This window comes from Rhodnius prolixus, unplaced genomic scaffold (genome assembly GCF_049639745.1).
Source record: "Rhodnius prolixus isolate KJV_2025 unplaced genomic scaffold, Rpr scaffold_7, whole genome shotgun sequence".
NCBI lineage: Eukaryota > Metazoa > Arthropoda > Insecta > Hemiptera > Reduviidae > Rhodnius > Rhodnius prolixus.
Genome location: NW_027411582.1, coordinates 6,031,251 through 6,043,369, shown reverse-complemented (window position 1 = coordinate 6,043,369; position 12,119 = coordinate 6,031,251). Strand labels below are relative to the sequence as shown.

The 12,119-nt window shown below is 34.8% G+C and overlaps 1 protein-coding gene across 20 annotated transcripts in view; it reads left to right on the top strand.

The window, feature by feature from the left end:
• LOC141446838 (uncharacterized) overlaps positions 1-12,119 on the top strand; it is a 366,903-nt gene that overhangs the window by 158,243 nt on the left and 196,541 nt on the right. The window lies entirely within an intron of this gene.

Genomic DNA, 12,119 nt, shown 5'->3' with positions numbered 1-12,119 from the left:
TCGAGAACTCAATATTTCTTTCTTTATTTCTTTTACTTATTATTATTATTTATATACTATTATTATTTATATTATTTACTTATTTATATTATTTCTAAAGTATGCCTCGCATCAAAATTACTGACAGTCATTACCTAATCTCCTAATCGTACTCAAATCCTGGTATACTACTTCTTCGTTTTCCCCCCCTGTTTTAGATCAAGGATTTTGGTAATTTTTGATATTGATTTAAAATCCTTTTCTTATTTTCCTTTTGTCTTCTTTCAACTATATTTCATTAGTTAAGCGAGACCTTCTTGATATTCTGTTCAGCTTTTGCCTATCAAATCAAGGAGACAACAAATATAGTATGGTCAACTTGGGTAATACAATAGTTCCTTCCGGATTTCTACAAGTTTTATTTAAAAACCATAGTTATTTTAGCTAAATAAGCATTCCAGTTGAGTTTCGAATCCACAGTATTAGACCACACTTGAGGATCTGTAGTAAGAGAAAGACTTCATTGATTCTTGAAACCAAATCCGCTGTGTTTTTGCTTAAACTCTTTGCTCCCATTCGCCACTCAGTGAATTCGCCACAATTTGAGTGGCTTTAGTGACTTAATTTAAGTACTTTCTTTATGTTTTAACAAAAATATCTCATGTCTAATATCAGAAAGTAAATCTGGGCTAATCTTAGACCAAGATTTAGTTCGTTTTAAGCGTTCTGAATATATTGTTGTTGAACTTTGTAGCGTGAAGATATGCAACTTTGATTTTTCAGTTTTGATTTTAATGTTACTTTGATTTCATGTAATGATTAAGATTTGTTTGTCAGTATATTCTTGTAATCAAAAAAACCCTGCGAGTTCCTAGATTTCCAAATACTCGTACCATTAAGGATCTGTATGCAGCAAAGGAGTGGGTAATCCTTGAGGCACCCTTTCTCCTCTACTTTCACTCCCCTGTCGCTACAACTTGTTGAATAAATTGCTTCTAACTCGAAATCTCCTTACAGATTTTAAACGCATTGTTTTATTTATTTATTTATTTATTTATTTATTTATTTATTTATTTATTACTGTTCAAAATTCCTTGCTTATGGTTTCTTTTGCTAGCCAATTACATTATAAAATGAATTGCCGTGATAGAAAGAAAGTAGTTTGTTTATTCCAACAGATATGTTAACCTCATTTTTTGCAATGTTTTACGCATTTTTCTTTAACCCTAACACTCAACAAGGAGCCTCTATTTACTAAATAATAATATTTAAAAAAAACTAATATATACACATACATAATATATGAAATGAAAACTATATAATTGACAAAAAGTGAAAACCTTCTCCTACTTTGTGCTAATTTTGCTCTCTTCTAAGACAATGTTATCTTCTCCACGAGGAGTCTTACGTTTATGCATCAGCTGTTAGGCGTGAAATATGATCTTGTTATTTAATTAATTTTTAATCAGATAAAGGGTGCCCTCTTCACTGACGATAATAAGCTTGTGATTTTCATTAACTTAATTAATTAAAGTCAAAATTAAGATCATCATAAGTCTAATTTTTATGCTCTCTTTATGCCACGATTTTTTGGTTTTTCACAATTTCACTTTTAAGTTATTCCAAAAAAATAAATAAATTATAATAATAAAAAGGCTTTAGTTGTTTTACGCCATAGTCATTAACATCTTTGGCTTGCACTATTAGGGAGGGTATGTGACTCTCAAGACTTTGCTCCACCTCAATTTATCTAATTAAATTTTTCTTCACACCTTTTATGAAGGGGGCCTTTTTCTCTTTCAATTACGTGATATTATCTTGATGTTGGTATATTCTGTATTGTAACCTCAACTTAGATACGAGGTGTGGCTATTAAATAATGAGACTATTGCTATAAAACATTTTATTTTAAATTTATACATATTTAATTATTACCACCTTCAATATACACCCCTCTCCTATCCCTACAACGTTCCATGCGAATTTACCATTGTTCGAAACAGTGCTGGAAGTCTTTTTCTGTCAGTTCCTGCAAGACGCGTGCCGCTTTTTCTTTCACAGCTTCAACGGACTGAAATAGTATTCCTTTTAATGCAGATTTGACTTTGAGGAACAGATCGAAAGTCACATGGGGCCGCCAGGTCAGGCGTATAAGGCGGTTGGCCTAAAACTGGTATGTTGTACTTGGCTAGAAACGTCGTCTTGACAGACAATGCAGTGTGAGCCGGCGCGTTGTCTTGATGGAGAACCCCGTGACTTGTTCTTCCACAAATCGGGTCGTTTTTTCCTTACTCTTTCACGGAATTGAGCAAACACCTCACGGTAGTAATGTTGATTAATTATAATCGATAGTATCATCCGTTTTGGACGTGGAAAGGCGACCCGGGCGGTCATCATCTGTGAAGTCTTCTCGGTCATCTTGGAAACGCTTGAACCACTCAAAAACTCGCGGATGTGATAAACATTCATCGCCATAAACTTCTTTTAATAAAAGATAAGTTTCAGTAGCGGTTTTACAAAGTTTTGATGTGAAATTTCACGACAATTCGTTGCTCTACTACATGTGTAGTATCATGTTTCCGGCAAAATGAAACTAACAACTCTTACACAAACGACGGTTCCGGTCAGATTTCTCTACAAACACGTGAGACGCTGCTGAAAGAGAAGGCTTTACGCTGCACAACTGTCGGTCGTTGGGATTTAGCGCATGCATAGTTCTTCTGTAGCAGCATCAGTCTCGTTATTTAATAGCCACACCTCGTATTGTGGACGGAAGAACATACTTTAATTTTCCTATATTTTTTCTAACAGACAAAGAGTATCTACTTGCTGAAGTCGAACTGGGGATCTCCAAATTATAAAACTATTCTTTGTAACCATTACACGAACACTGTGACTTTTATTCAGCCCATGCAAGTGGAGTGCCCAGTTTAAGGTCATTCATACTGCAGCATCCCGAGCTGATAGTGTAATTCTGCGTTCTAATAGGAGATAAGGTCGCTGGGTTTGGGATGACCATTCCCTGAAGTCTAGTTACTCCTCTACTTCATCGCTCCTCCCTCACCAAATATTCTGTAGAATGCCTGCTACAGAGAGAGTTCTTGGGCTGGATATATATCGTATATTTCCATTCAACTCATGTGAAGCTGCACAGCCTCACCAAGAATGTCCCAGATTTTAGCCAAAAGTCGGCCTTCATTGACGAAAACTCCTCTAGTGTCACCCACTATTCCCTGCCGTTAGATTAAAATGTGTATTCCACACGTTCTTGATGACGAAAGCGTCTTTAGACTCTGCAGAAAGATTCTAGGATATAGTCCAGGTACAAATTCTGGCTGGAGTCTCACCCAACTCCGTCCTGCAACGATCTGCCAAGTGTTCTAATGGAAGTTTTTCGCACTTCCAAACCATGTAAACCATCATCCAGGCAATTCACAGGGTTCTGGTTAATCACTTCCTACACGGAAGAATATATCCCGCTCTTACGACTGTTTACCTTTCTGCGGAAGCTGCAAGAAGTGAGAGGTGGTGGTAGATCGGATATCAACTTCCTAAAACTTAACTTCAGAGCCGGAGATCCCCAAAATAATGATTTTTTAGAAACTCCTAGATCTAAAACCTCTACAGATAGTAATATCCATCGAGTGAAAGTAATATATAAGCAAATCTTGAACACGAGTTGTTGCTCAGCGCCGTAAATTGTAAAAAAGCTATTAACATTTCCACTGACATACTTGTGAAGGCAAGTTTGAAAATACTTATTGGCGGCAAGAGGGGGGCGGCGAAAGGTAGAAAATTTATGTGGATAAACTTTTAATTTATTTATTTTCTAATTAATTTTGCTGGAAGAAGAATTCTGATCTGGGTAAAGAATAGAAAGTTCCATTATGTTCATGTATAGACAGGCACTTGTGCTAAGACAATACAGGGGCCTCTTGTGAAGAGCTGGCTGTGTCTCGGAAGTTTCGGTGGCTATGATTTACCGTCAACAGCTACTCGCTCCTTCACAATAAGTCTGTATTCTAAATTAGTTATTAAATCTCTAACAAAGTGAAGAAAAAGTTCCTTGACTTCAATTACTACGCCCCAATTGTTTCCTTCTTTTTTTTAAGGACTGCTTCCATATTTTAAAATCAATGTAACCATAAATAAGTTACCATCTAGAGATGTACGGTTTTCTCTATTTTAATTGACTTCGCCTTTAATTCTCTTTATCTTGCTAATTGGTAAATTATTTTTGCATTTTGCATCTGGCGCTCAAAGAGATGTTTCTCTCCGTCAAAGTTATGAATATTCTATTTTTTATTCAATTATAAAACTATTATTTCATATTATTATTATTTTTTTTTTTCAAGTTAAAATTACAAATAGTAGGTCAATTTAGTAGCGGCGACTTTAATGCCAAAGAATGGTACACTTTGTTCATTGTTCCAACTGCTCAGAGAAACTTTTCCCGTAACTCTATCTGGAAACCCACAATAACTTACTCAAAAACCTGTTATCGGGATAACCTCCGAGGTTTTCCAAGATGTGTGGACGTCTCATTTTGAAACGAATCACTCACACCAAATCCTTGAAGTACTATTTCTTCTCTACAATTTTCTTTCCGGCTTCTCCGGTCCCATAATCTTTTATAGCGCTTTCGGGCTGTGCACTTATATTCTCCAGTTCTACAGAAAGTAGAAGCTACTCTTTTAGCTATCTTTCTACAGTTGTCAAATGTCAGCAAGTCAAGGTACACAATGTATGGCATCCGATTCAGAATAAATCCTTTTCAGCCCATAGATATGAGCTACAGTTTCGCCGGCATACATCAGCTATCATTAAAAGCATTTCGTTTATTGTTGTAGTGTAGTTTTTGATGTTTTTTGCAATGGTTCCTGCACTTCCCCCTTTCCCCTCACTTACGATGCAAAAACTTAGTATTTGTTTCAATTTTGGTTTCTTTTCCTCAGAGATGATCTCGTGATAAGCCAAAATTTTTGGCCAGCTTCTCGGGTACAAAGAATTTTAACTCCCAAATAGAATCCCATGATTTCTAGGTTTGAGAGCGGCCGCGCTGCATGTGATACGCAAATGAATCTTTGGATAATTCAGCGTTTAAATTTTTCCATTAGATTCTTGAAGTTTTTCATTTGAAGTTTAAGCTTGATTAATTTTAATACTTGAAGTTATATTTCCCGTGTTTAGATTATATAATATATTATTTTTTGCAATATTCCAATATAGAAGCTATCGCCACTTCTAAATTATTAAGAGAGTTTTCCTTAGTTTCAAACTGGACATTAGGATCTAAATGTTGGAAATTATAATTGATTTAATGATTAAACCCGTGTAGATTAATTAGCATAGTCTAATATTTTTAATTAATCATTAAACCATAATCTTTCCGTTACATTAACTCGGCTTATAAGAAATTTATCTTTAATTATAGGCCACATTTCTCTTATGTAAATTTATTAAAATATTAATCAGATGATTTTTTTTTTAAAAAAAAAAACATAATTATCGCCTGAAATTAAGACCCAAAAAAAACTCTGGTCTGTATACTCTCACGACTTCCGCTTAGATGATTCTCAAGTTCCTTACTCATACTACCTTGCCTTCAGACTCGGATCTTTAGTGTGCAACTCGGAGTTATTGCTTTAGAAGGAAGCGCCCCAAGCCCATCCTGAAAAGAAATTTCCGGGAAAAATGATTTAAGTAAAAGTTATTCGTCTACGATTTGCAATCAATACAAAAAAGTTAAGGAGGAAAATAACTTGGAATCATATTCGATTTAGTAAAATACCAACCACCTCCAAAAAAAATGGATCGATCACCATTTTGTGTTCTCAATAAATGTTCTAATTAGGATTATTGTAATTATTGTAAGTTCAGACCAAACCTCAGATTAATTAACAGAAATTAATATAAACAGTTTCTCCGTTAAAATTATACAAATGATTCCAGTAGTTCCTGGAGCATGAAGGCTCTCCCTATTAGTGCTGCTAATTACCTTTTTCCCCAATCATTTCTCTCTCTGTCCTTCTTTAAAAGTTTGAATGCGATTATATGATTCGATTAAAAAACCTTTGATCAGAACAACGTATCGACCCTTAAGAAAGATGCCATTTAGAATTTGACTTCTTCCGACCTGTTCCCGGATCCATAGAAATTTGTAGCTGGAAATTGTTTCAAATTAAATGTTGAGCAGTCTTAGATGGGTTACACAACTTCCGGAAGGGAATCGTAATTACCGGAAAAACGTTGGACATAATATATTGAACTAATATGGTATTAGGGAGATAAATAAATACATTTTTATGACTAATAAAAAAATATACTCGTTAGGTTTGAGATGAAATACGAGTCCATCTTGTAACTAATAAAACGGAACAAAGGTTATATTTTTTTATGAAAGTGAAATTAAGAAGTTTTGAAATGAACTTCCTCAATTCTTAATAAAGAAATCCCAAACAGGCTGAGAGCGAACCACGCGGATTAATAAAAGGTCCTCTCCTCTTTACGTAGATTGCAATGAGGAGGAGGATTTCAAACATATAATAATGATATGTCCACGTTATGTGGTAGAAAGGAAACGAATGTTTGACGACATATACAGGTATTTAGATGCACCATTTCGCTACGAAGACATAATATTCTCCACCAACATATATGTGCTTAAGTCCTATAGCAGAGCTAGCAATGAAATATGAATGTATTTAAAAGTTATAGAATGAATGCAAGGAAATGATTAGAGAAGGATTACGGTGATTTTAATTTCGGTTAAGCTATAAGGATGGCAGGAGCACAGAGTGTTGCTCCATCCATTAGCAGTAGTTTATGTAAATAGCGGTATATAGTAGAGGGATGAATGTGTGAAGCGAATGTATTTATAAGTAAGAATGGAGAGTGAGTGATATTCTAGTGATAAGCACCCAGACGATGCTGGCTGTATACCGGAAGCCAATGCCAAAAAAAGAAAACAAAAACAAAAAATCTCAAACCATCTGTTTCGAAATTCGCCAAAGTGAAAGTCGAAATGTCTCAGTTAAAGTGAATAGATCATTACGCTTCTTTACTCTTGACAATAAGTTTATGGTCGACAATGAACAGTCGACTGATACCTATTTGTGTGTATGTAAGTCAGTAGTTATTTGTCGTCGAGTTGTTCTAGTTAACCACAACAATATTTCCCGCCCAAATCAACCTTACCCTACCCTCTGTCACCAGTAAATCTTAATTATTATCATTTTCTGAGCGCGTTTTCTTCTTTTATATTCATTTTCATCTTAGCATGGTGTTTTATTGTCCAAAACTTTTTCGGTTTATTTGACCAATAATAAATCTGTCAAGTCAGCCACAAATGAGATCTATCTTAATATTATCTTCGCAGTTATTTATAAATTATCTTCCTCTCACTGTAGTCTTTCTTTTTGTGTAGGGGGGGGGGTAATTTTTGATCAGTATCTCAAAAAAAAACCACGAACTCTCATATTACTTTCTATTCAAAAAATTATTACAATTTAATTATAATAATTATTATTATAACAATTATTAGTAATTTAGTTGTTTAAATGTTGATCGTTCGTCATAAAATTGTGCCTAAGAGGTTCAGCTGCTAACTCAAAAAAAAAGGCCCAGATAATGAAAAATGAATAAAGTTGTTTCCAATTTGGAAAATTGTGCCCTTTGATAAATTTTGAGCCTAAAATGATATCCCCCTCTCTTATAATAATAGGCTAACTGGCATCTAATTCATCTTACGAAAAAATTAGGAAAAAAAGGAGGTTTCTTATAAAATAAAAAAAATATCTTAAAATGTAGTTTAGGTTTGTAAATATTAGATAAGTTTGGGGTTGGTTTTTGGGTTGTGGTTATATCAGTGTTTTCAGTTCAGACTAGTTACTTGGTGATCTCCAGTTCCGGTCTAGCGTCTAGCTTTTTTTTCTTTTTTTTTATTTAATTGGTAAAATGAAGGGAAGGGATTAGCTATGCGGTTAGCGTATTGGATTCCCACGCGGAGGTTCTGGGTTCGAATCTAATTTCTGACCCTTAGATTTTCTCTTTCTAGGAGCTTCTTACAGCTCATTGTCTGGTGACAGTGTTGTCTGTAACGAGAGAATATTGTAAGAATAACAAATAATATAAATATTTTCATGTAATAATAATAATATAATATAATAATAGTAACAATTAATAGTAGAGCGCTAATAACCTCACCTGTTGACGCGCCTTTAATCAATTTAAAAAAAAAAAAAATGGGTACAATGTTACGCTGATGAGTCGGAAAAAATCTTTGGTGCCATTTTCTGTAGGGAAATCGTGAAAATTTGAGGATATTACTCGATACACTGGTATTGCTAGTGATCACACCTTCAGTACAGAAGTTTGTTTTTCCTCATTTATGACTTTTCTCGAGTTGGCTGCTCTCTGTTGGCAGTTTTCATAACTAATATTGTTCTTATATCTTCCACCAGGCGTTTAAGTCACTAGCAATATATTAATAATTTGTTTATTATTAACTAGCTAAAACTTTAAATTATACATTTGTTTTGACTTGTTTTTTCCGTATCTGCATTGTTCGCCCACAATAACAGATCGCAGTCATTGGTTGGGCTCAGCCCAAGGGATGCTGGGACAAATCCCTTCTTTCTTGAAACTTGTACACACACACACACAATGATAGTGCTAAAAATCTGATGGACACACTCACATGACTTCCTCTCAAGATTCTAACTCATACTTAGATACATAACTAACATTATGCACCATTACTCTAGATTAACATCGATCTAAAACTTTTTTTAAAATTAATATCTGTAGGAATTCTTTTAATAGTAAATGTCGCCTAACGTCAAAAGAATTTTTCTAATTAAATAGTTAACAAATTTTATGGATTTATATGTACAACATCTATACAGGAAGTTAGTTCTCCCCTCTTCACAGTATCTGGGGGCATCCGGTCAGTGCACTGAGTATATTTGGTAGTTGAACATTACGTCTGAAAAATAGGCGATTATTATTTCCTTTCTTTTACTCCTTTCTGTGGCGCTGATCCCCAGGAAAACGTGACTTCTCGAAAAGCCGATTGTCGACCGGAAAAAATGGTTAAACCCACAAAATTCTCTTAATATTAAGTTATAAACTTTTAGGTATCACAAAAAATTATTAATTGGTTTCTTTTGTTTCAGGTATGTGGCTCAATATCTTGATGAACTCAAAAGTTGGTCTCTTTGTTTTGATCGATCTGTGAGTGAGTATCTTATTTGTTTAAACCAAAATATCCGGTGTGGACATCAACACACACAACTCCCTCTTGCCAAAATGTATGTAATTTTTTTTAAATGTTGTTGAAATAATTCGTTTTTGGAGTAGAAGTGACGTCATAGCTCCCCCCAGAACCACTTCTTGCTCTTTGAGAAAAAGGTTCAGAGCTGCACTTCTTCACCTTATGATCCCATCCCACTAGCCCTTGAAAGTCCTGCTTGGGTCCTAATGAGAGTCCTTCTTAGGATCAACCTCTTCCCCACATTTATTGACTTTCTTTCTTGAGATCATCCATATCTCGCTGGTAGGTGACTAGGCTTTGCAAGTGGGAGATCCCCAGTTCGAATCCCGCATATGACGACTTTTTATTTGTTAGAAAAAATTGCTTATAGTAAAGCATGAGCTTACGCCTCCGTCCAAGACATCTAATTGTTAGATGGACACTAAGCCCCGCCTGAAAAAATAGGCGATTACTTTACTTTACTAATATTATCATCTTTGCTTCCCTTCATAGCATTTGAAAGCTCAACACTTTTTTTGTGAGACCCAAAAGCATCAAAATAATAACTGTCACTATTTGGCTACAGATTACTTCGTACACGCATTTTGTTCGATCAAAAAGAGCCTCAAATATTTGAAGTCCTTAAGTTTTACTTAATTAAATTAAATTAATGCGCTAATGGTTTCAGCTTCCTGTGCTAAGCTAAATTATTAAATGCAGTAAAGGTGTCGTTCAAATACATTATCTTTTTTTTTCTTTTTTAATTTAGAAGTCGTTTTACTCTTAGTTTTTTTTGTTAACATTTACTAAATGGCTGGATTAAATTTTTGAGACATTACGCACTAGACAGTAACATTAGGTCCGATAAGTTCCGTTAGACAATTTCATTGCTTGGTACAAGTACAGCCAGATGGCAGCACAATGCAGTGCTGAGTTTCCTCTTTACCACCGGTCAAGACTTTCTAGTTTCCTGCTTACTCTATTGTCTCATAGATGGCGTCTGGGGCAATAATATCTACAGTCGTGTAATCCATACTGGATTTAAAGTTTTAATCTTATCTAATTCTTGCGACTGTTATTGGTTCTGGAAGGGCCACTTCTGAGAAAGTGCCCTTTTTTTTCTTAGGGCATTTCAGTCGCTACTTTCTACTTAAACATTCAATCGTATTTTTCAGATCGCCAGACCGGAAATACCCAATAAACATCTTAACCCAGTTTCCATTTATTAGTTTTCGCTTTTGGGAACTACCGTCTTTACATATACGAGTTACGCTTTTTAAGTAATTTTTTTGGGCATAGTTTTCATCTATTGCTTAGACCAGGGGTGGGCAAAGTGCGGCCCTTTTAACATTTTCCTGCGGCCCGCATTCAAATATTATTATTCAAATATTTCAAATTTTATGCTAATAAAGTTTGGTAATTTTCGCTAGTACAATTATTGTCTTAGCGTTCAAATCTTCTATTAGTAATCCGCGCTCTTTCTTTGTCTGATCACTCGACTTTATTACGCCATTTTTACACCGAGACAAAGCGTGTTGTCGCCGTCGAAGCTGCGGATTTTCGCTTCTTCTCTAGTTATTTATTTTATGGGGATATATAAATGTGAATGCAATCGCATTATTTTCATTTCGTCTGGCTTTTAGTAGAAAAAATGATGAAGGAAGATATGAAGCAATTTCATAGAAGTCATTAATGCCGTTTTTTTGTTGATTTGTTAATAAATTTCATTTTAATTAATAATCTGTATTATAAATAGATAAAAACAATTAATAAATAAGAACCCGCAATAAATATATATATATACTGCGGCCCCCGGTAATAAACCAATAACTTTTTGCGGCCCTCGCTAATAAACCAATACCCCTATGTGGCCCTTTACAGAAAAAGATTGCCCACCCCTGGCTTAGACCCTTAGTTCAAAGGTAAGGAATGATGCTTTCAGTCAACTGCATTCAATTTCGGTCAGGCTACTCAAAAGAGAAGATATTTACGTAGATGTTGTGAATTTTCTATCGTAGCCTGACTGTAAGCGCCAAAACAGACCAAAATGATGCTTGAACAAATCTTGTTAGCGTGGTCTTTGTTAGGAAGCTCAATTTTTTGTCGTTTCACAAGCGGTATCATTATTTGAATTAGTTATTATTGGAATTATAATTAAAATTCCAAATTTTTAAAGAAAAATCGGTTGATCGGTGGTGTCATTTTTTGAAAACATTTTGTGATTATTATTGATTTCTTTTCACAAAAGTCATGTGAGTCGCACTAAATTTTTCTTTTTTAAATTGAATATCAAAATAAATTAGAGTTGAAGAAGCTTAAATATGGTTTTAACCATCAGAACGAAAACCATTGCAAGTGTTCTAATTCAGTTGAATTTATTTAACTGTCACAACAGCTAATGCTAGACCCGCAATACACTTGTGCGCCATGCGCTTGCATACCTTTAGATTGCTCAGGCTTTATTTTATTCTTTTTAACTTTATTTTAGGGACATTGTGTTGAACTTTATTTTTTCTCTTTTTTTTTTTTTATATTTTATATTTTTATTGTGCATAGACTGCCATAGCCTAAAGTGCCTCTGATTATTATTTTTAAATAATATACATATTGTTATTATTATTTTTTTTTAATGATTTAAGGCGCCACAACATCGCAGGTTATTGGCGCCCGGAGCTTTTTTCAGTGCACTGCCGGCCTCCGGACAGTGTTCTCTCTTTACAGATAACACTGTCCCTCACCGGACGGTGAGCTGTAAGAAGCTCCTAGGAAGAGAAAATCTAAGGGTCAGCTGCTGGATTCGAACCCGGGACCTCCGCGTGGGAGTCCAGTATGCTAACCTCATAGCTAATCCCTTCCCTTATTATTATTATTATTATTATTACATGAA